This window comes from Microtus oregoni, unplaced genomic scaffold (assembly GCF_018167655.1).
Source record: "Microtus oregoni isolate MIOR12 unplaced genomic scaffold, Mior012 000095F_ref0000231, whole genome shotgun sequence".
Lineage (NCBI taxonomy): Eukaryota > Metazoa > Chordata > Mammalia > Rodentia > Cricetidae > Microtus > Microtus oregoni.
In genome coordinates, this window is record NW_024544708.1 from 1,882,404 (window position 1) to 1,906,197 (window position 23,794).

At 42.1% G+C, this 23,794-nt stretch overlaps 1 protein-coding gene across 9 annotated transcripts in view; it reads left to right on the forward strand.

The window, feature by feature from the left end:
* Positions 1–23,794, forward strand: part of LOC121442760 (receptor-type tyrosine-protein phosphatase mu) — a 695,160-nt gene that overhangs the window by 557,397 nt on the left and 113,969 nt on the right. The gene's annotated exons all lie outside the window — the stretch shown is intronic.

Sequence of the window (23,794 nt, forward strand, 5' to 3'; positions counted from 1 at the left end):
ATGTTAGGAAAATAAGCTTGGGGTCATTGTTGAAGAATATGATTCCTCGCGATAGAAACAGAGATACATAGGAGTAGATTTCTCAGCCTTGGGATATGTTCTTCATCAATTCCTTGTCTGGAGAATGAGTTCATGTTTGATAACCATCTAATCTGGAACTAGAGTGTTGTGTCTTTATTAATTGTGCCCCTACTTACTGTATAGAGATTTTAACAGTGCTTACACCTGCACAGTGTCCAGACAAAGGTGATTCCTCTCTGCTTTCTCAGTGTGTTGTCGGTTTTAAGAAAGATAGGCCTCTACTTTACCGACTCTCGGGACAACACACTACAGTTTCATAGACTAGTATCCAAGTCCCAGGCTCCAGCGTGAGCACTGTGAAGCTTTTTATGATTCAAGCGGTGTGCACCCCACACTGGGTGGGAAATGATAGCGGTAAGGAGATAAGCCGACATTACAAACCTTGGTGCCAAATTTTGGAGGAGATAATGCGTGTGGTTGATGATTTCGTATTTTTTCTTTTTTTTAATTAAGAAAATTTTTTCATAAAATGTATTCTGATCATACTCCCCCCTCTGAGCCTCCCTCAGATCATCCCCACACCCTCACCCACCCAACTCTGTGCCCTTCCTTTCTCTCTTTCTTAAAAAAAAAATGTACACATAAAAATGGAAAACAAAATATATGAGCAAAAGAACAATAAAATAAAAATCATCCAAACAAAGCAACATGAGACAAAAATACCATTGAGTCTGTGTTGAGCAACTATTACTAGGCATAGGGCCTACCCTTAAATGTGTGAGACTCCACTTGAAAAAACGAATTTGTCCTCCGTAAGCGGTGTCAGTTACAGAAAACTTGGTTAGGAGGGGGAGCACATGTCCACATCCCCCTTGCAGCCCTGGGCCCACATCTGGCTTGAACCTGTGCAAGCCCCTTGCATGCTGCCAGTGTTTGTAGATTCGTATGTGTCTGGAAGACATGGTTTCCTTGTGGGCGTACATCCCCTCCAGACTTAAAATCTTCTAAGCTCCCTGGTGAAGACATCCTGGTTAGGACCGAATGCTCCAAAGTTTCTCACTCTCTGCATATGGTCTAGTAGTGGGTCTCAGTGGTACTTCCCTTCTCCTGAAGGAGGAAGCTTCTCTGATGATGGCCGAGCAAGGCACTGGTCTCTGAGGACAGCAGAATGTCATTAGGAGTCATCTCGCTGTCACGTTCCCATGGCAACACTTTAAGTGTTTGTTTTTCCTCTAGGCCCATGTCTGTGCAGTCTCAGGTTCTGGCCTACTCTCCCAGGGCCGGATGTGGGTTTCATTTCATGGAGTAGGCCTTAACGCCAGAGAGAAAGTAGTTACTCCCACAACCTTGGGACTAGTCTTAGAGGATTGCGATCACCATTTATCTCCTGGAACCTATGCAAATCAAGCAACATTCCGGACCTCACTCCGGGCCACTCATGGTTCTTTTCTTCGGGGCCCCAGTGCTGCTTTTCCTTGGGCTGAGCTTTCTACCCAGCTTGATTATCAAAGATCCACCACAAAAACACGATACCAACAGCCACTGAACCACAGCCGCTCTTAAGCATAGGCCCATGGTCCAAAGCAAGTAGACATGCGTGCCCAGCCGAGCAGTCATCACCTGGTACAGTGCCAGTGAGCCGAGACAAGACTGCAGAGCCACAGGAACCAATCCCAACCCTGTCCCTGGCATTTTATTTCATTCCAGAACATTTTCTGACGAAGCTGTGCCTTATGGGCAGCTCTGAGATTCGCAGATTTTCCCTCAGCATTTCAATGTATAATTCAGTGAAATTGACAGCCTTTGCATATTGCTTCATGCACTTTTAAAGGGTAGCTTAGGAATTAATAGGATTAAGAGTAAGACTTCCAAAAGCATTAATATCTTATGAAAGACAAAATTAGGTTATTGAGAAAATATAAGCCTAATGAATAGAAATGATGTCTTAGTTCTAGCCAATTCTCTGCATGCAGATATTGCTCAAATGTTTATTAAAGATGTTAATGTCAAAGAGATTAGTTATCGGCTCAAATAACAATTCGTAAAATAGCTGAGCCCAATTTTTCATGGACTATTTAAAAATACCTGCCTTGTGACGTCTATAACAAACTACAGGCAATGCCTATCTGAATGTATGCAAAATTATTTTTCGCCCCCATCTCCTGAAGACATTTGAAATGCAGGTGCAGACTAGGGTATCTTGCACTCATTTTAAGCATCCTCTGATTGACAGCTCATTATGATTTTTTAATACCTTAAAAAAGTGCTGTTTGTTGATGCGTTTCAATAAACAACAAAAACCTTCCTCTCTCATTTGAGCCATTCAGAAAACCATCAAGAAAGATGGTTTTAAAGCAGACACGCTGAATCTCAAAATAAATAATAAATTTTAAAAAAGAATGGAGAAAAGGAAATGTGAACATACTGTATATATGAAAAGGAAGCAGAGGCAAAGGGGGAGGAGCTACTGAGGAAATACAAAATGGGAAATTCTGTTAGGAATAACCCCATCATTCAGTACCGCACCCCCTCTGCCCCATCTGTCATTACAGATCATGCCAGCATTGGTCTGGAGCGATGGTAGATGAACCTGTATGATTTTATGGGGGGAGATGTTTGCTAAGTAGCATCTCTCATGAGCCCTGAAGTCCTGGCCATGCCTCACTTGTCTCTATCACCCAATTACGTCAGTTTTGTGGCCAAGTCTGTACGTGAGTCAAACCATTAAGAACTAATGAGAAGACCTCCTCCACAAATATTCCTGCTCTGCTTTCCCTAACCCCAGGCAGTCTTCATCCTAGGGTGGAAAAGGACAATCTTCAAATGGGCTGCTTTTGAAATACAATTGGTGTGCTATGTCAACTTGACACCTACTAGAGTCATCACAGAGAAAGGAACCTCGGTTAGGAAAATGCCTCTATAAGATTAGGCTGTGAGCAAACCTGTAGGGCATTTTCTTAAATAGTGACTGATGGGGGACGCCCAGGCATTGTGGGTGGTTCCATCCCTGGGCTGGTGGTCCTGGCTTCTACATGAAAGCAAGCTGAGCAAGCCATGAGGAGTAGCTTCAGGGCACCTGTGTCAGCTCCTGCCTCCAGGATTCTGCCTGTTTGAGTTCCTGTACTGACTTCCTTCTCTGATGAACAGTAGTGTGGAAGCATAAGCCAAGGAAACCCTTTTCTCCCCAAAGTGCTTTAGGTCACGGTGTTTGTCACAGACATGAAGAACCTGACTAAGGGCAGCCACATTAGAGCTGCAACTGGATTTAGCCTGCTCACTCATGCCTTGAACTGTGTGTGTTTCCTAAGAATTTTGAGACATTGTCTAGCCTCTACAGTCCTCGGTTTCTTCAATGCAGCAGCCTTATGAGGTTGTGTGAAGATTTAGTCACATAATATATCATAAGCACTAAAATTTTATCTAGCGTAAACATTTGTTCGAAGTATTAGTGAGGTTAAGAAAAAAACACTTTAATAACAAAATCCAAGAGAAATTTACGTTGAGTTCTTTATACAGAAATTGTATAATAAATTATAGTAAGGTTTCAGTTCATTCCTGTCATTTTTTTAACATTTTTGTAGGCATATTTTCATTTACATAGTGGTGCAAGATATTTTTATTCAAAAAATAGGTGTGCATTGACCATGCTTAACCATGCCGTTTTCTTTATCTCTCCTCTCCCTCTCACTAGCTCCTTCATTTTTCATTTTCATGTATCTATGAAAGTAGAAACATGAACATCTGGAAAAATATAATATATATTATACACATATATACACATTATATATACATATATGGGCACATATATTATACATATGTGTGTACATTATATTGTACACATGTATATATTTATATATATATACGTATGTGTGTTATGCATATCTATGATATATATCATACATATTTTATCTAGCCATGTCTTGGTAACAGCTAAGCTGATTTTTAAGCCAGCTGTTGTGAACGGTCCAGCAATAAAGACGGCCGTGCAGGATCTCTGTAGTGTGCTGGCTTTGAGTTCCTCTGGTGTATTCTCGGGAGTGAGGTGATATAGCTGGATTATACAGTGATTCCACTTTTAGTTTTTTCAGATACCTCCAAACAGATTTCCCCAGTGGCCAGACGGGTTGACATCCCACTGTATAGGAGCTTCCTTTCCCAGCATCCTCCCCGGCTTGTTCTCATCTTTGTCTTAGTGACAGCCATTTTGCTGTGGTGACGTGAAACCTCTGTGTAGTTTTTTTCCTCTTGAAATTATTGTACAGTTACATCCTTTTCTCTTTCCCTTTCCTCCCAACAACCCTTCTCATATCCCCCCTCCTTTTTCTCTTTCACAATCACGGCCTCTGTTTTCATCGTTGTTGCATGCATCTATGTAGTATACGTGCAGATCTAGTCCTAAATATAACTTGCCCCGTTTGTATAATGCTATCATGTGTGTGTTTCCAGGGCTGGCCATTTGGAATTGAATCACCCATTGGTGTGTTCTTCCCTGGGAAGACAGTTCCCCCATTCTTGGCATTCCTTCATCACCTGTAGATCGTTGTGTGGGGTTGAGGCCTTGTGGGTTCCCCCGTCTACTTTAGCACATCTATTGGAGCCGTCCTTGTCCAGCTAACGTTGGAGCAGTCCTGTTCATGAGACCATGGTGGAGTTGCTGACATTACTCCATTGCAAACTCCCTGATTCTCTGTTTTGAACTCTTTCCCCTTACTCTTCTGCAGTGTTCCCTGAGCCTCGGGTGTGGGAGTTCATAGTGTAGATGCACTCACTGAGAATGGGCTCCCCAAGTCGGCATGTCAGCTGGTTATGGAGATCTCACTATAATGTATTCGTCTCTGTCACTGCTTGCCTTTAAACATCAGAGAACCAAGTAAATCAGTACTTGGCACACTGAGACAGAATTAGGTACTTTGCAGAAAAGTGGCAGTATATTTCACCAAATCCATAAATGACTTCCTCACCCCATACCCATATTCTCAAAAATTCCTACTAAAATGTAACTTGAAAATAAAAAGTTGTGGGATTGATTCTATGGATTAAGACTGTAAAATAAAAAAAGCATATTTTAAAATGCATGCTAATACCTCTTATTGCTAAAATAATGTTTTTATATCTAAGAAAAATTCTAAGTAATGATATTGATTATAGACTATAGAACTCTCTTCTAAGAAAGAGGGAGGGTGTGAGGGAAGGAGAAAGTGGGAAGAGGGTCACATTACTGTCTTCGGCAAAGTAATATTGTGGGGGGGGGGTTGCCAAGGTCCACAGGGGAACACTGCATTGCTCTACCCTCTGAAGGTTTAGTGTGGACCTGGGTTAAAACTGCTGTGCATCTAATAGAAAACTGCATGACCCAGACAAATGTTCAGAGTCCTATGAAGGATGTGGGGACACCTGAGCCAACTTGGGACAAAAGTAACCTCTCTCTAAAGCCTGAGTGGGGATTTCCACGAGAAGTTGAAAGGGAGACAGTCCATGTAGACACAACGCAAGAGAACAGGGGTATTCTGGAATCACGACTCCAGTCCCCATGCCTGAGTCATGGAGATGTTAAATGACAAGAGTCCTACAAGGGTTTGATGGGTCATCATACATGAGAGGTTTGGATTCCATGTTGTTTTGGAGGCTGTTGGAAGCAAACAGCACTTCAGAAAGCAGGACTGTCCCTCCCGTGTAGAGATGGACACCTATGTCATATAAGCAGCTTGGGTTTTAAGTTTCTTCTCTGAGGCACACAGAAAGAACTAAAACTCCTGGAAGCAAATGAGAGGAAGGCAAATGTAATTGCTGAGGGAGAATTCCACATGTTCTGGAACGTGCGGCCTCCAAACCCACTGGAGCATAGAAGGCCTTCCATACCTAAGCATCTGCAGGGACAAAAGATACAGAATCCTCAGTTGTTGCCCTGACTTCATGTGCTTCGGCTGTCGGTCTTTCTTCTTTTCGCCAAGCCACAAGGAAAACTCAGTCATGTGCTTTGTCCAAGACTCTTGGAACAGTGGGTTTGACCCTATTCCTCTGTTCTAGACAGTTCTCTTTGCTTTCCAAGTCAACAATGTCTGAAAATTCCTAAACCCAGGAAAGCTTCACGAGCAATCAAGTAGCCAACAGAACTATGTCCAAACAAGAGGGAAACGTGCTGAGGGGAGGTGGGCGGAACACAGAAGCATTCCCTATGCAGGGTGTGTATTTGATTTTGTTCTAACAAGATGGCATACGGCACATCTCACCAGGGAGACATAGTAAGTTGGCTCAAAAGAAAGCCAGACATGAGTCCCAATGAAAGAGGAAGCTGGCTCAATTGAACAGACGATGGTAGACTGTCAGCAGCAAATGGCTCAGACCTCAGGAGAAAGGCTCTGGAAAGGGCAGGTTTGCTTATGTTGCCAGCAGAAATGGCCAGGTTCTTTCTTCAGAAAGCAAAGGCCAGTCTGTGCAGACCTTCAGGGGGGAGTCTGTAGGGTTCCCAAAAATGGAGAAAGGGCATGGCTGCACTCCGGGGGTATGTTGTGGAGCTCACCTATCCAACCTAAAGACCTCAACTTGCAAGGGAAGTTCATCATGACCCTGCAGCCCCGCCTTGACCACATGGCCCCTGTGCTAGACGTGGGTGCACTTGGCCACTCACACTCCTTCCTGACGCGACACTGAGAGCCATAAGGTGTTCAGTACTGTGTTAAGGTGAAGCAAGCTTGGCCCTGTGCACTCGGGGGGGGGGGGGGGGTGGCCTGTTCTCCCTCTGTACTGCCAAGGGCTTTGTTCACTGAGTTATGTAACTAGCACAGAGTTCCTCTGAGGAGCCAAGCAACGTACTATATGCGATGATATGTACAATTTAGATAAAGAAATAGCCCTTCCAGGACATCCTGAGATGCACAGCTAATAGCTCATGTCTCTCTGAGGCAAGGAACCTCATTTTTCTGTTGCTAGAGCTCAGACTTACGGGAAACGTAAGTAATTCTTTGAGCCTTATTCAAAATAATGCGTTGGTACATCTCACAGTATTTAGGAAAACACTGTCCCATCGCACTTATTTTCCTCAGAACTCTCTCTCCAGGGCACGAACCCTGGTTGCTAATTTTCTGACTGAACAAGAGGTTGTTACTTTAGTCATTCTAAGGTGGGGGAGCTGAAAATGGAATATCAAAATCCCCAGGCTTAAGGACAGCCACTGAGTGTTTTCTAGGGAACTTGGATTTTCTTCAAATATGCCAGCTGCTCCATTTTAAATATTTGAGTTGCCTCTCTTTCTTTCTCTCTTCCCTATTTTCTAAGTAAAATCGTTGTATTTGTTAAAAAAAAAAAAAGCAAGCACAATATTTTGCATGATGACTTAGCAGCCTAAAAAAAAAGAATTATCATTAAAATATCTCACTACCCTCTAGCATATGCCTGGTTTTTCTTTCCTGGTCTCCCTGCTTGCTTAGGGAGGCCAGGAGATCAGCCTGTGCCTTCTGCAGAGATAAAGCCTGAATTCTGGCCTTCACATGCTGCAGGTTGGGGGACATGGGCCTTGGGTCCTTAGAAGGCCCAGCATCAGACCTGGTCTCGGTCCCCTGGGGCTGACTGACTAGGTAAAGTGCATCACACACCGACACAACGCCTTTGTTGGGTTCTTGCAGAGCCTGGAGCAGGTAGAAGGCAAAGCAGGATGTGTGACTCAGCTGCCGGAACCCCTTCACCATCCCGAGTGGCAGCCCCCTCTCCCCCCCCAGCCCATGCACTTCTCCGATCTGCCTTTCAGTCCCCATTTCGCGGGCTCCAGCACCAGCTGAGTCCATTAATTGCCGCAATGCGAGCAGGTTGTTTCCTGTCCCACAGGATGCTATACACACAAAACAAAACCACTGAAAGCTCGGCATGGGGAGTGGGGGCGGGGGTCGCTGGCAGGCCCAGTCGGTACTTTAGGAATGGCCACAGCTGCGCCTCCAGTGGTGGAAGCAGCCAAGTGATTTTTGACGTGTTCTTTTCTTTAATGGCTGTGCCGATGGTAAGCCAGACCCATAAGGAAATGATAAACATTTCTCTCTGAAATTTTGAGATTGCCTCCAGCTCTTTGGGAAAGTTCGCTGTATGTGTGTTTGCAGATACTTTCTTATTGGATAGGAAAAGAAATCTGTTTTCTGCTTCCTGCTTGTGGTTCAGTTTGTGAGCTCTCAGCTCTTGCGTTCGCCATGCCTGTCTGCTGCCACGTGTCCCTCCTGTGATGGTAATGGACTCTCTATCTTTCTGGAACGGAAGCCCAAATAAATATTTTCTGCTATTAAAAAAAAAAATCTACTTTCTTTTCATGTTATGTATCTGTGTTGTGTATGTATGCGTGTATGCACATGTGTGTGTGTATGTGTGTGCATGTGTGTGCACGCATATGGGAGACCAGAGTAGGGCATTTGACATCCTGCTCTATCACACTTCACGTTAACTCCTTCGGGACAGGGTCTCACTGGAAACCTGGAATGAGGCTGGCAGCCAGCCACCCTCGGTGATCCTCCTCTCTCCACCCCCTCCCCCGCTGCCACAGGGCTGGTTACAGGTGTGTGCACAGCCACACTCTGCTTGATATGTGGGTCCTCAGGATTTGAACCCAGGCCCTCACGCTTGCTCAGCAAGTGCCCTTACCTACTGAGCCCTCTCCCCAGCCCCATGATTTTCAGAAAGGCAATGGAGGGAACCGGTTTCATTGTGTGTGCTTGGTTTCATTTTTATCAAGGAACTGTGTGCAAGGGTGTGTTTAATTTTTTGCCTGTTGCTCACCTTGCTTTCAGAGTCTGGTTTCTGCTGATTTTAACTTCAGTTCCTTGGGCCCTGGCCTCTACTGACGTCATGCAGGAGCTCCAACTTGAGGGGGTTAGGTTAGACGTTGTTATTTCCCGGGGCTTTGTCCTTGCTCTGATGATAGTTGGTGGAAGATAACATTTCTGATTTCTCTGAAGCACGTCTAGGCAGCTGTCTGGTTTCCATCTGGATGCTGCTTCTTGCAATTTTCTTTCGCTTCCCCGGGAGAAGTTAAGCCATTTTCCCACTTGTTAGCATGCTTTTAGTGTCCGATGCCATTAGCCACAAGTGTTTTCACAAGGCCACGGCCCCGGAGGGGCTGTCAGTGTGCCTGTGTCCCGGCCTCTGTTAGACCGCAGGGCTTTCTTGCATCCTGCGTGTCTTTGATTAACCTGATGGTGTCATAACCCACTCACAAGGTCACGGCTGCCTGGCCCTACTTTCCCTCCACATCAGCAGGTCAAAGTCCTAATAGCTTTTCTCCTCACCATTTTTCTGTCTATCTCCTTCTGATCCCACGGCCTATCCCTCATCACTTAAGGGGGTCACAGGGTCCCCCCTTTTAGTACTCTACATTTGTTCTCTCCTGCCCTGGGGCCAGTTTTTCACTGTGAGACATTTATGGCCTTCCACTTGACTAATGTTCCAAAACCTATTGACTCTTTCAGAAACCAGGAAGCAGTGTAGCATCCTTGGCCACTCTGGATGTGCATTCCGCTCCGGCTTTAGCTTTGGTTTCAACCTCAGCCTCTTCCCACTAGTGTCTTTTGCTCAGCTCTGCTGTGCCCTCTCACCCCGGCATGCCTGTGACTCTGGGCTGCGTCCCATGTGGTCTGCAGAGAGTGACTTCCAGGTTCTTTGCTCCACAGATCTCTTCAGAGCTCAGTGAGCCCCATCCCCACTCTTCCTGGTCTCCCCATAAGAAAAAAAAAACAGTTTCTCCACAACCCCAAGCTCTGTATTTTAACAATAGTAAACAGTTTAATAATTGGTAGCAATATACTACGTGGTACTTGATTTACTCTATATATCTATAACAAGTATGAAATACTTCTACCTGATTCATTGAATTCTATGTATTTAAGCACATTTGCTGTATGTTGGGGAAATGATAAAGATAGGTATAACTGTCAGATATTACAGAGTACAGAGAGGAGTTTATTTGGAGTCTTGCAGTTCAGGGATGTAGTCTCAGATAGCTCTGAACTAAACTTCCTAAGAAGACTGACAGTAGGAACCTTATGAGGCTCAATGGATATTGAGAAAGGACAGGAGCTACATGAAGAATAGAAAATACAGAAAGTCCCGGGCGGTGGTGGCACACGCCTTTAGTCCCAGCACTCAGGAGGCAGAGGCAGGAGAATCTCTGTGAGTTCAAGGCCAACCTGGTCTACCAGACCTTGTGCCAGGACAGGCTCTAAAAGCTACACAGAGAAACCCTTTCTCAAAAAGAAAGAAAGAAAGAAAGAAAGAGAGGAAAAAAGAAAGAAAGAGAAAAAGAAAATGCAGAAAGTCTAAACAGATTGCAGATGTCCACAAAACAAGAGTCTGTCTGTATTCTCCAGACGCAGTGTGACCTCAATGCAGATTCCTGTGCTCGGAAATGCAGGGTCCAGAGTCTAGGCCGCTGCTGATGTGTGTGAGCCCTGCCTGTTAATGGCCTCCAGGCTCCAACTTGGAATCTCTTTCAATGTTACCTTTGCCTAAAGCTTTCCTTTATTTTTTCTCAACTGTTAAAATGATACGGACTTGGAGTTTGGGGAATAGAGCTCAGTTGGTGGAATGGCTGCCTAACCTGCATTCATCTGAGCTCCAGCACCATGTAAATCAGGTGTTACAATACATGCCTGTGACCCAACACCAGGACATGGAAGCAGGAGGCTCAGAAACCCAGGGCCATCCTTGTCTACATAGGGAGTCCAGGCCCATCCTTGTCTACATAGGGAGTCCAGGGCCATCCCTGTCAACATAGGGAGTCCAGGGCCATCCTCGTCTACATAAGGAGTCCAGGGCCATCCTTGTCTACATAGGGAGTCCAGGCCCATCCTTATCTACATAGGGAATTAAGGGCCATCCTTGTCTACATAGGGAGTCCAGGGCCATCCTTGTCTACATAGGGAGTCCAGGGCCATCCTTGTCTACATAGGGAGTCCAGGGCCATCCTTGTCTACATAGGGAGTCCAGGGCCATCCTTGTCTACATAGGGAATTAAGGGCCATCCTTGTCTACATAGGGAATTAAGGGCCATCCTTGTCTACATAGGGAGTCCAGGGCCATCCTTGTCTACGTAGGGAGTCCAGGGCCATCCTTGTCTACATAGGGAGTCCAGGGCCATCCTTGTCTACATAGGGAATTAAGGGCCATCCTTGTCTACATAGGGAATTAAGGGCCATCCTTGTCTACATAGGGAGTCCAGGGCCATCCTTGTCTACATAGGGAATTAAGGGCCATCCTTGTCTATATAGGGAGTCCACTGCAGGCCTCAGACATCAGATCCCCAAGCCCTGCAAATGTTATAGCCCTTTCATAGGCCTGGAAGTTGGGATTATTTTTAGCCCTCAGTGGCAGCCAGTATTATATAGCTCTTGGCCCTAAAACTCAGTTCTTCCTGTATCCAGGGCTTGCTGGTCATTTCATCTGGTTCTCTACAGCATGCTAGCCTTCTTCAGTCTCAGCTCTCTGCTGTTTTTTGCCAACTGTATTTTTTTTCCATCTGCCCCTCACCACCCTGCCCTGGCCAGTAAGCTCTCAAACTGCTCAAATGGAGCTACTTCTGCTGTCGAGCAGCTGACTGCCTGGCCACGTTTAGTCAGGCCTGCCAAGCCACTCAGCTGTGGCCACCACTGCCTCTGCCCACTCAGCCGTGGCTCCCACTGCCTCTGCCCACTCAACCATGGCAACCACTGCCTCTGTCCACTCAACCATGGCTCCCACTGCCTCTGTCCACTCAGCCATGGCAACCACTGCCTCCGTCCACTCAGCCGTGGCAACTACTGCCTCTGTCCACTCAGCCGTGGCCACCACTGCCTCTGTCCACTCAGCCGTGGCAACTACTGCCTCTGTCATGGCTGCCACTCTGCTATCTCTGCTGCTGCTTTCTTCGTGGAACCAGCTCAGCACACAGTGCTGCCAGGAGGAGAGAAGAGACTAACCTCATGGGGGCTTCTGTTGCAATACAGGAGGGTGTCTCCAGGCAACTCACTAAGTAATACTGAATGGCCTGCTTATATACACAGAGTGGAGTGTTTGGACCAATCCTAACATACTTTGTTGGCACCCAGTCACAGCCGTGGAAGCTTGTGTGTGAATCAGTCGCAGTCTTGCTCCTTTAGAGGCGATTTCAGAGACCCCCTCTGCTAGGCCATTAGATGAGGTGCTCCCAATCTAGCCAAGGTCTACATGTTTGAGGGGTCATCATCCAGAGTCTAGTACACACACGCCTGGGGCTTCACCTTCAGAAGTCTGGACAATCAGTTGTCATCCTCATGACGCTTTCTCTGGGTGTCCATGGAGTGTTCTGGTGCTGATACAAGAGTTCTCTGACTCACTTTCGGACTGATCATTCTTTTGCTTGTTGCGTCCAAGGGAGCCAGGCAGAGCATCCAAGTGCCACTATCTAGGGGCCAAACTGCCCCATCCTCAAAATATTTGTTTATTTATAGGGAAAAGAACATCAGAAATGACTATTTTTTTCAATAAGAACTTAAAATTAACCCATAGTGATTTTTAACAGCTTTTGAAGAGTACTTAAGATATTTTCCCTAGGATCCCAGGAAGAGATGGGTGCTACACCTGGCACTCAAGACCAGTATCTGCAGTGACTGAGTTTAAAGAATTGGGGTTGAAGTGTTCAGCCTCAACCACCAACTCTAGGAGAAGGGAGCAGGGGGCAGTTGGAGAAAGCATGTGTAAAAACAAGTGACTAAGACGATTTGATGAGCTTCTGGAAGGTATCACCCAAGCTCATTACTCCCTCCACATTCCCCGTGTATCTCTTCATCTGGCTGTTCATTTCTAGCCTCTATAACATCCTTTATCATAACAGATAAGCAAATGTTACTGACCCATCCCTGGGGAGTAGGGAGCATGTGTTAGGAATTATACCTTGTAGTCAGTTGGTAGGTTGGAGGATAGATGACAACCTGCTCTTATTGACTGACATCTGCATGGTGAATAGTCTTGTGAGAATGACATCATGCAGGATCTAGTGCTTATGTTTGGATGGAGAGCACACAGTTGGTGTCCTTTGTAGAACTGCTTGGTGTGGACAGACCTGAGTATCTGGGCATATACAGAAGTGTTCTGTGCTGTGTTAAGTGTAACTAGAGAACAACCTGGGTTTTCCTAATCCCTAGTAGAAGCAATACAGAATTATTTATGTGTGACTTTAGTTGAGGCCACCATGTAACTGTTCAAAGGAAACTCCATCGTCACGTCCAGTTTGAAACCTCCTACAGGGAATCTGAATCATGCAAGCATTTCACAATATAAAAGGTTTGGAAGACGGCCCTCTCATAGGTCTTTCTTGGCTCCTGAGATGATGATGATAACGTTGATGTGTCCAACATATACTTTATGAGCACTGTAGAAAGATAGACCATGATAAATGCCCCATTTACCATGCTACTGTATTGTGAGCAGGATTGCAAAACTCCCCCCCCCCCCCCGCCAGCCATACCTCTATCACTGTAAACTCTCAAGTTCTTGTTCTTCCCAATACGCTGCAAGACTCCCTTCCCCAATGCCTTGCTTATGCAGACCTAAGGAAATCAACTTTGTGTTTTATTGATTTGACGTGTGGCTTTGTGGCAGGAGAGGTGTTTTTGCCCTGTCGGTGGTTTGCTTTGATTGGGGCAGCATTCCTGACATGGTGGGGATTGACCAAGTTACTCATGTTGTGTTTCAGCATCTCTGAGCAGCAAGCACTTCCCATGAATCTTGCCTGTGATGCCAGGCCATGCCAGCTACTCCTCTAGAGTGGTTTTCCATTGTCTGAGAAATTCAGAAAAACTATTCTGAAGCTATCAGCCAGCTTGGCTTATCTGAAGTGACCAGTTACAAACTCAAATCAAGTTGTGGCTTTTGAGAAACATAAATTCTCTGGGTTACAGCCACCCTACCCTAGAGAGGAAAAAGAAGGAAGAGGGAATAATAGACTGGAGTTATATGTTAAAGCCCAAGATTTTCTGGAAGATTCTCTCTATAAGTTGGGTATTTTTTTCAGCAATATGACCGTGACAGCCGTGTCAAATGACTCTCTGGTTCCAAGGAACCATCACACAGTGCTTAAGCTTTGACATGATTTAAAACAGAGGCGATTGACACCTAAGTTCTGTCTTTTCAAAAAAGCAGTAATACATAAAAGCCAGAAAGTAGACTAAGAATCAGAAGACATAGGTTCCAGTTACTGAAATTCAATCACTGAGCAAATCTCTCAGCTTCCATGAAGCAAGTAACCCAGTAAGAGCCAGGTACCCTGAGCACCAGTGATGCTCTTGGTGGTTTGGTGGCATCTGCGTCACCAGGGCCCCAGTGTGGTCAATACAATCTCATAGACAAGCGGTTTACCATGGGTAGCACTGATTGGCTGCCAGAAACCTGTGTGGCCACGTGTGCCAACATGGACCTTGGGTCTACATAGACTTCCATGCCATGTTCTATGGGCCCTTCTTTGGTTCTCTAGGCCCAGTTTTTATTTTATCTAGTTTCTTGATGTGCTGGTTTCTTTCTCAGTGTCTCTTGTCTCTCGTTTTAACCTCTTCTTGCCTTCATGTCTGACCTCTCGCCTACCTCCAGAGCTCTAAGAATGCTGAGTTGTGATCATGTCATACTTATGGTAGCATGTCATTACATGTCATTACATGCCACCCCTGCAGTGTGTGAAATGTGGCCATGATTATGGTTCTATTAACTGTGTTTCTAAACTCCACTAACTCAACTTTCAAGGATGAATAATGTGGACGTGTGGATGAAGCATTTGGAATTAATTTGTTCCACATTTTAAATTGTGGAAATTCGATGTCAGACACATGATTCATCAGGACCACAGTAAAGGTAGATTAGACCTCATGGTGGTTTTGATCTGTCAGTCCCCCAAAAGGAGAGCGGGGCTTCCAGATTCTTCCAGCTCCTTCTGCTGCGTGTCTTGAAATAGAGTAGTTGTATACCTGTGACTGAGATATGTAAAACATAGAAATTATCCAGTTACTCGTTATACTATGGATTTTAAAGATTTCTTCCTTCCCTTTATCTTCTACTGTTGCCCTTTAGGGGGACATGGAAAACCTTTTATCTGTTTACATCAGGGAAATTATACAAGAGATTCTGAAAATTATAATGTATTCAGCATTAATTATAAACATGTAGCATATGTTTTATATGTATTGTATTTATATGCTTTAGGTAATTATGCATTTGAGTTCCCTGCCAATTTTATGGCCAAAATATTTTACTTGACTGATTACTAAGTATATTTTAAGCTTACTTCTTGAAACATGAAGTGAATATACTATAAATCCAATTAACATGATTAATTTGCCTAAAGAGACTGCCTGCCTTTATTTCTTTCCCCTGTTTTAATGATGAAAAACAGTTGCAAGAGTCCAAAATAACTTAATTTGTTTTTAATGCTTTCTAAGCCAAATTTTATAGTTATTTTCCTTTATAAGCAAAACACAATCTTTGAAACATATTTAGGATGTAGCAGAAAAAGAAAGTTTAACATCATAGTTTCTAGCAAGCCTTTGAGATCATAAGGCATTTGGATCTTAAGTTTCAAACCTTGTTTTTCCTACTTATCTTAAAAGTTTCCTTATCTTTGTCATGAACAGCACTATAAGTAATTTTTTGAACTAACTGGCGTTATTTTCTGAAGGTATTTTCTACAGGCAGAGTAGAGTATAAAATTATTCAGGTTTACATTATATTGACAAGTTGCTTTCACGAAAGGTTAAACTAATTCAGATTTCCTTCACCATCCCATTTAAATGTGTTTTCCAGAATTCACTATCACTAAAGTTAGCGTTCATCTTTCTTTTATTGTGCACCTCTTCGATGGGCTGAAAATGTGTCCCTCATTAGTGTGCCTTCTGAACACACATCATGTCTTCCTGTTTGCATCAAATAGGAGTTTCCCTTGGTGAATTGTCCATAACCTTTGCAGCCTTTTCTGGGGAGGGCCTCATAGGGTGTGTAATCTTTTGTGTGGCCTCCTGTGTTCCTCTCCTTAGAAATTTGTAAGAAATCTTCAGTCTGTGTGTTTCCATGAAGTTAATATCACTTTGTCTGTCAGAAATATGGTAAATTTTAGCCACACAGCCTCATGAAAAATCTGGTGCAATTTTATAAAACTTAAGAAACTTCGTTTCTACCTATTAATATGTTTAATTTATTCATTTATTTGGAATGCCTTTAGCTTTTTCAGTAAAGTTCCAAAATATTCATGATAAACCCCAGTATATGTCTTATTTATGCATACTTTTTGTTTTTTATACCTCCTTATTGAAAATATATTTTTTCGCACATAATATATCAAGATATATAGTTTTCCCTCCCTGTCTTTTACCCAGCTCCTCTCTATCTTCCTCTCATCTGGATTCATCCCCATTCTGTTTCTCATAAGATAGCATAGGCAACTAAGGGCTAATTCTAAAATAAAATAAAATTTAAGATAACAAAACAAAATTAACATCAGAGTTGGACCAAATAGGAGACCAAGAAAAGACACAAGACACAGAGACCCACTTGTTCACACACTCAGGAAACCCGTAAAAACCCAAACCTGGGAGCCATAAGGTGTCCACAAGGTTTTGTGTAAACATGCACACGCCTGTGCACGCTGCCTCAGTCTCTGTGAGTGAGGAGGATCTGTGATCAGGTTGATTTAGAGGGCCTTGTGTTCTTAGTATCCTCCATCCATTCTACTCCTATTTCTTTCCCCCTCTTTTTGGGGGTTCCCTGAGCCCTGAGGGGATGGATTTAATGGATCTGTCTCTTTTAGGGCGGAGTGTTCCAAGGTCTCTCACTCTCCCCATAACATCTAGCTATGCTCTGTATCTGTTTCCATACGGTGAAGGAGGAAGCTTCTCTAATGGCAGCTGAGCAAGACACTGATCTATGAGTATGCAGAATATCAGTAGGAGTCGTTTTATTGGTACTTGAAAAAATTCTATAATAGTAGTCTTTGGGTTTGCCCTAGATCCCTGAACTATCTAGTCTGTTTGCGGTCACCCGAGCCATGTCAGGTATGGGTTCCATCCCATGAAATGGGCCTTAAGTCAAATCAGATACTTGGTTGGTTACTCCTACAAGCATATTGGCACCATTGCCCTAGTATATCTTATGGGCAAGACACCATTGTAGATCAAATGGTTTGCGGCTGGCTTGGCATTTAAGTTTTCCTTTTGGTAGCCTGCAGAGTATGTTCTTGCACCAAAGACACTAGAACACAGGGGTGGAGGTTCTATGTAGGTGCCAGCTAGACTTCTTCATGTTCAATGAGTTGTTTTAGGTGTTGTCTATAGCAATGAGGCCTTGCCGTCAGTTTGTGGAGAATAGCTTGTGTTCTCAGCAACAGCCTGGGTTATTTGGGTGTCCCCCTGGTTCCCCTTTGACCAACAATTCAATTAGATGTAACCCAATCCCAGTACTGGAAGCTTCTCTTGGTAACAAAAGATGGTCAATTGGGGCTCTCCCCAATTATATGGTGATTTCGTTTATATTGTCTTCATATACGTATATATTTTTAGAAAGCTTCTATGTATTAGATTTACATAATACTTCTCAAATGGTCCTTAATTTTAGCTGTCTTTTCCCATATTCCCACCCTTACCCCCAACATCATCCGTAACTATCTATTCTGTTTTTCTTACCTAATAAAATCTAACGGTCTCAGCTAGTCTCCTACTCTGTACCTAACCTCTGTGGTTCTGTGCACTGCAGCTTGGTTATCATTGATTAACAGCTAATGTCCATATATAAGCAAATACATACTATTTCATCTTTCTGTATCTGGGTTATCTCACTCAGGATATTTTTTTTCTTGTAAGTTTCCATTCATTGTGTTAATGGGCCATATTTTCTCTATCCATTTTTCTGTTGAAGGACATCTAGGTTATATCCAATTTTCTGGCTGTTGATAATAGAGCAGAAATGAACATGGTTGAACACGTATCTATCTCTGTGGTAGCATGAAGCATCCCTTATATGCCCAAGAGTGGTGTAGCTGGATCTTGAGGTAGACGCCCATCTTCTCGAAGAACCACCACACGGATGTCCACAGTGACTGTGCAAAGCTTGCAACCCCACCAGCAATGAAGGAGTGTTGCCCTTACTCTACATCCTTGCCAGTATAAGATGTAGTTTTATTGATCATGACCATTATGTTGGGTGTAAAGTGAAATATCAAAGTAGTTTTAATTTTTATTTGCCTGATGGCTAAGGATATTGAGCATTTCTTTCTCAGCCATTTGCGTTTCCTATTTTGAGACTTCTCTGTTCAAATCTGTACCCCATTTTTAATTGGGCCGTTTGTTTTCTCAATGCTCTGGGTTTTTTTTTTGAGTTCTTTATATATTTTGAATATTAGCCCTCTATCAGACACATAATTCTTAAAATACCTTTTCCCAGCCTGTAGGCTGCCACTTTGTCCAAATGGCGGTGTCCTTTGCTGTACAGACAGAGTCTTTCGGTTTCACGATGCCTCAATGGTTGTTCATGGAGTCTTTTCCTGTGCCAATGAATTCAAGGCTGGCCAACCCTCCCTTCTATCGGGCTCAGTGAATCAGACCTTGTGTTGAGGTCTTTGATCCATTTGGATTTGAGTTTTGTGCAGGGTGACAAGGATGGACCAGTTTGCAATCTTCTACATGCAGCCGTCCAGTTTGATCAGCACCATTTGTTGAAGGTGTTTTCTTTTTTCTAGTCTGCACTTCTGCTTTCTTTATCAAAAATCAAGTGTCCAGAGGTGTGTGGACTTACGTCTGGGTCTTCATTAAGTTCCATTGGTCAACATGCTTGTTTTGTGTCAGTACCATGCTGTTCCCATTACTGTTTCTCTGCAGTACAACTTTAAATCTGGGATGCTGTACCTCCTGTAGTTCTCTTTTTATCCTGATTTGCTTTAGCTATCCAGAGTCTTAGCATTTCCATATGAAACAGAAAATCATTGTTGAAAGGTCTGTGAAGAATTGTGTTTGCATATTGAGGGAGATTACATTGAGTCTGTAGATTGTTTTTGGTAGGACTGCCATTTTTGCTATGTTAATCCTACCAATTCATGCGCATGGAAAATCTTTTGATATCTTCTTCAATTTCTTTCTCTAATGTCAAAGATTTTATCATATAAGTCTTTCACTTTGGTTAGAGTTACCCCAAGATATCTTATATTATTTGAGGCTATTGTGGAGTGTTGTTTCCCTGATATCTTTTATTGCTCATTGTCTATAGGAGGGATATTGAGTTTTCTGAGTTAATTTTATATCTAGTTCCTTTGTTAAAATTTTTTATCAGCTCTAGGAGTTGCGGTGGTATTCTTAGGGTCACTCACATATACTGCCTTCCATTGCAACAAAAGGTGCTTTCACTTATTCCTTTCCATTTTGTATCCCCTGATCTTCTTCATGTGTCTTATTGCTCTGGCTGAGACTTGAAGTGTTCCATGGGATAGGTGTGGGTAGAGTGGGCAACCTTGTCTTGTTCCTGATTTTAGTGGGATTGCTTTGGATTCCCCTCCATATAACTTGTTGTTGGCTATGGATCTGCTATAAACTGCCTTTGTCGTGTTGAGGGATGTACCTCATCTCTCTGGGACTTTTATCGTGAAGTAGTGTTAGGTTTTGTCGAAGGCCTTTTCTGCATCTAATGAGATGATCGTGTGAGGGTTTTTTTTTTTTTCAGTTTGTTTATATGGTAGATTACGTTTATTAATTTGCATATGTTGAACTATCCCTACATCTTTGGGATGAAGCCTACTGCATCATAGTGGATGATCTTTTTGATGTGTTCTTGGATTTGGCTCGTAAGTATTTTGTTGATAATTTTTGCATCTATGTTCATAAAGAAAATTGGTCTGTAATTGTCTTTCTTTGTTGGGTCTTTATGTGATTTGCCTATCAGGGTCACTGTGATTTCATAAAATAAATTTGCCAGGGTTTCTTCTGTTTTAATTTAATGGATTAATTTGAGAAATACTGTCACTAACTCTTCTTTGAACACCCAATGAATTCTGTGCTAAAACCATCTGGCCCTGGGCTTTTTTTTTAGGTGTTATAGGAATGTTTAAATGGCTTATCTGATTTAATTGTGGTAAGTGGTATGTATATAAAAAATTACTCAATTATTTTAGATTTTTCAATTTGGTGGATTACAAGTATTTAATGTATGTTCTTACGATTCTCTGGATTTTCTTGTTGTCTATATTTATGTCTCACTTTTCATTTTATTTGATTTGAACATTATTTCTTTACCTTTTAGTTAATTTGGATAATAGCTTGTCAGTCTTATTGATTTTTTTCAAAGAACCAATTCTTTGTTTCATTGACTCATTGAATTGTTTTTGTTTCTGTCTAACTGATTGTTTCTATTTGATTATCTATTTGTTTTTATTTGATTAACCACTGAGTTTGATTATTTCTTACTCTCTACTCCTTTTGGGTATAATTTCTTTTTTTTTTTGGTCTAGAGCTTTAAGATATATGGTTAGGTTACTAATATGAGATCTCCCCATATTTGTAAATGTGGGCATTTAGTGTTGTGAACTTGCTTCTTAGAACAACCTTCATTGTGTCCCATAAGTTTGAGTATAATATATATTCATTTTCAATTCTGTAAAGGCTTTAGTTTCTTTATTAATTTTTATCTTGACTTATTATTCATTAAGTAGTGAGTTGTTCTGTTTCCATGAGTTTATACACCTTTTGTTGTTTCTGTTTTTGATATCCAGCTTTAATTCATGGTGGCCGGAAATGATGCAAGGTGTTATTTCAAATTTTCTTGTATATGTTGAGACTTGTTCTGTGTCCATGTTGGTGATCAATTTTGGAGAAAGTTCCATGAGGTGATAAGAAAAAGGTATACTCTTTTGTGTTTGGGTAAAATGTTCTGTAAATATCCATTAGGCATTTGGTTTGTGATGTCAGTTAGCTTCAGCATTTCTGTATAGTTTTCTCTGGATTACTTGTCTAGTGGCAACTATCAGTGTGTGAGAATCAATATGTGATTTAAGCTGTAGCCGTGTTACTTTTATTAACATGGGTACTCTTGTGTTTGGTGCATGGTGTCAAGAATTGCAATGTCATCTTGGTGATTTTTCCTTTGATAACTATTTAATGTCCTTCCCTATCTCTCTGATTAGTTTTGGTTTGAAGTCTATTTTGTGAAATATTAAAATGCCTATACCATCTTGCTTCTTAGGGCAATTTGTTTGGAATACCTTTTTCTGTCCTTTTGCCCTTAGGTGATGTCTATTCTTGATGTTAAGGTGTGTTTCTTGGATGCAGCAGAGGGATAGATCCTGTTTTCTCATTCATTCCTTTAGTCTGTGTCTTGTTACTGGAGAATTGATCCATTTATGTTGCAAGATACCATTGAGCAGTGTCTGTTGATTTCTGTTATTTTAGTGGTAAGGGTGGTGATGGTGGTATGTTTGTGTGTTATGTGTGGGTATTTCACCTCTTTATTTGTTGGTCTGAGATTATTTATTCTTTGTATTCTCTTGGGAATGTTTAGCCTCTTTGAGATGGAGATCTCTTTCTAGTACCCTCTGGATTTGTAGATAGATTGCTTAAATTTAGTTTTATCATGGAATGTCTTATTTTCTCCATTTTCTTATTGTGATTGACGGTTTTTCTGGGTATAGTAATCTGAGCCAGCATCTGTGGTCTTTTAGAGTCTGTAGAAAATCTGTCCAGGTATAGGAGGAGAACGCTTGTTCGTTCCCAGCTGCCTAGACCAGAAATAATCACACAGAAACTGTATTAATTAAAACACTGCTTGACCAATCACTTAGGCACATTGCTAGCTGGCTCTTGTATCTTAATTTAATCCATCTCTATTAATCTGGGCATCACCACAAGGTCATGACCTACTAACAAGGTTCCAGTATACTCCCAAAGGCGTCTTTCTCCTTCGGTAGCTACCTGGCATCTCTTTTCTCCTCTATTTGTTTGGACTTCCTGCCTTGCCCTATTCTGCACTGCAGTAGGCCCAAAGCAGCTTCTTTATTAACCAATGGCATTCACGGCATACGGAGGGAAATCCCACATCATCTGGCCCTGTGGCTCTTAGAGTCTCTATTAAGAAGTCTGATATTATTCTAACGGGTCTGCTTTTATATGTTAGTCCTTTTCCTTTTAATATTCTTTGTTTGTTCTATACATTTAGTGTTTTGTTTATAATGTTTCAAAGGTACTTTTCTTTTCTAGTCCAGTCTATTTGGTGTTCTGTATGCTTCTTATATTTTAACAGATATCTCCTTCTTTAGGTTAAGGAAATTTTCTTCTATGCTTGTTTTGAAAATTTTTCTGTGCCTTTGACCTAGGTTTTTTCTTCTTCCTCCATTCCTTGTTTTTGTTTGGTTTTGGTTTTTTGAGATAGGTTTTTATTTTATTTTTATTTTTTTGTAGCATTGGAGCCTGTCCTGGAACTAGCTGTTGTAGACCAGGCTGGCCTCGAACTCACAGAGAACCTCTGGCCTCTGCCTCCCAAGAGCTGGGATTAAAGACATGCGCCACCACAATTCAGTTCATTCCTATTATTCTTAGATTTGGTCTTTTCACCATATCCCCAGATTTCCTAGATGTCTTATGGCAGGATGTTTTTTAGATTTAATAGTTGTAGTATCAATTTCTTCTCTTGTTTTGTATTCTGTTGGTGAGGTTTGCCTCTGAGGTTCCTGTTCAAGTTTCTACATTTTTCATTTCCAGATTTTCCTCAGTTTGGGTTTTCTTTGTTGATTCTAGTTCCACTTTTATGCCTTGAACTGTTTTATGTACTTCCTTCTATTATTTGTTTATGCTCTCAGGTTTCTTTAAGGGTTTTATTCGTTCCCTCTTTAATGACCTCTTTCATATACAGAAAGGCTATTTTAAGGTATTCTTCTTGTGCTTCAGTATGTTGTAGTAATCAGACCTGCTGTGTTGGGTTGCTGGACTGCGGTGGAAACTATTATCATGGTTGCTATTAAACTGATGTCTACACATCTGGGTTCAGAAGATGGTAATTCTTCTATGTGCTGATACCTGGTCTTATCTTTGCTAGGTGTGTGTTGTGTTCCTTGGTTTCTGTTGTTTCTCTGGTTCTTAAGAGAATATGATGGCTATTAGAATATGGTTGCCTGTTAGGAGATTCTTCTGGGATTCTGATAGGTGTGCCTCCTGCTTCCCTGACCAACATAGCCTGTGGGTTCCCAGGAAAATCATGTATGCTGGGGTGGGGGTTATTATGGCCATGGGGTCTTTTTGAAGTTGCCTTTTACTTCTTTGTGGGTTTATATGGTGGATACTCTCATACTTTATCGTCACATGGTACCAAGCCCTAATGTGTAAAGTTAAATGTGTAAAGACCTCATTTGTTTGCACAGATAAGTAGAAGAAAGATGGATAGATAGATAGACAGATAGACAGATAGACAGATAGACAGACAGACAGACAGACAGATAGATAGATGAATAGCTGGATGGATGACAGATGGATAAATATAGATGGATAGATTCATAGATGAATGATTGATAGATTAGATGCATGTATATAAATATGAGCATGTATATAGACATGCATGCATTATATTCTTTGTATGCTGCACCTGTGTCCAGAAATATTGCTCAGTAGTTTTTATTTCAATCATTTGTCTGAAAACTATTTTATAGTTGTAGTGGGGAATCATGTCAGGTTTCATTGTTGACATCTTGCCTCATTCACGTCCCACATATTTTTCTATTTCTATTCTAATGCTATCTAGAACCCCCAGTACAATGCTGACTAAAACTCAATATAATATAGAT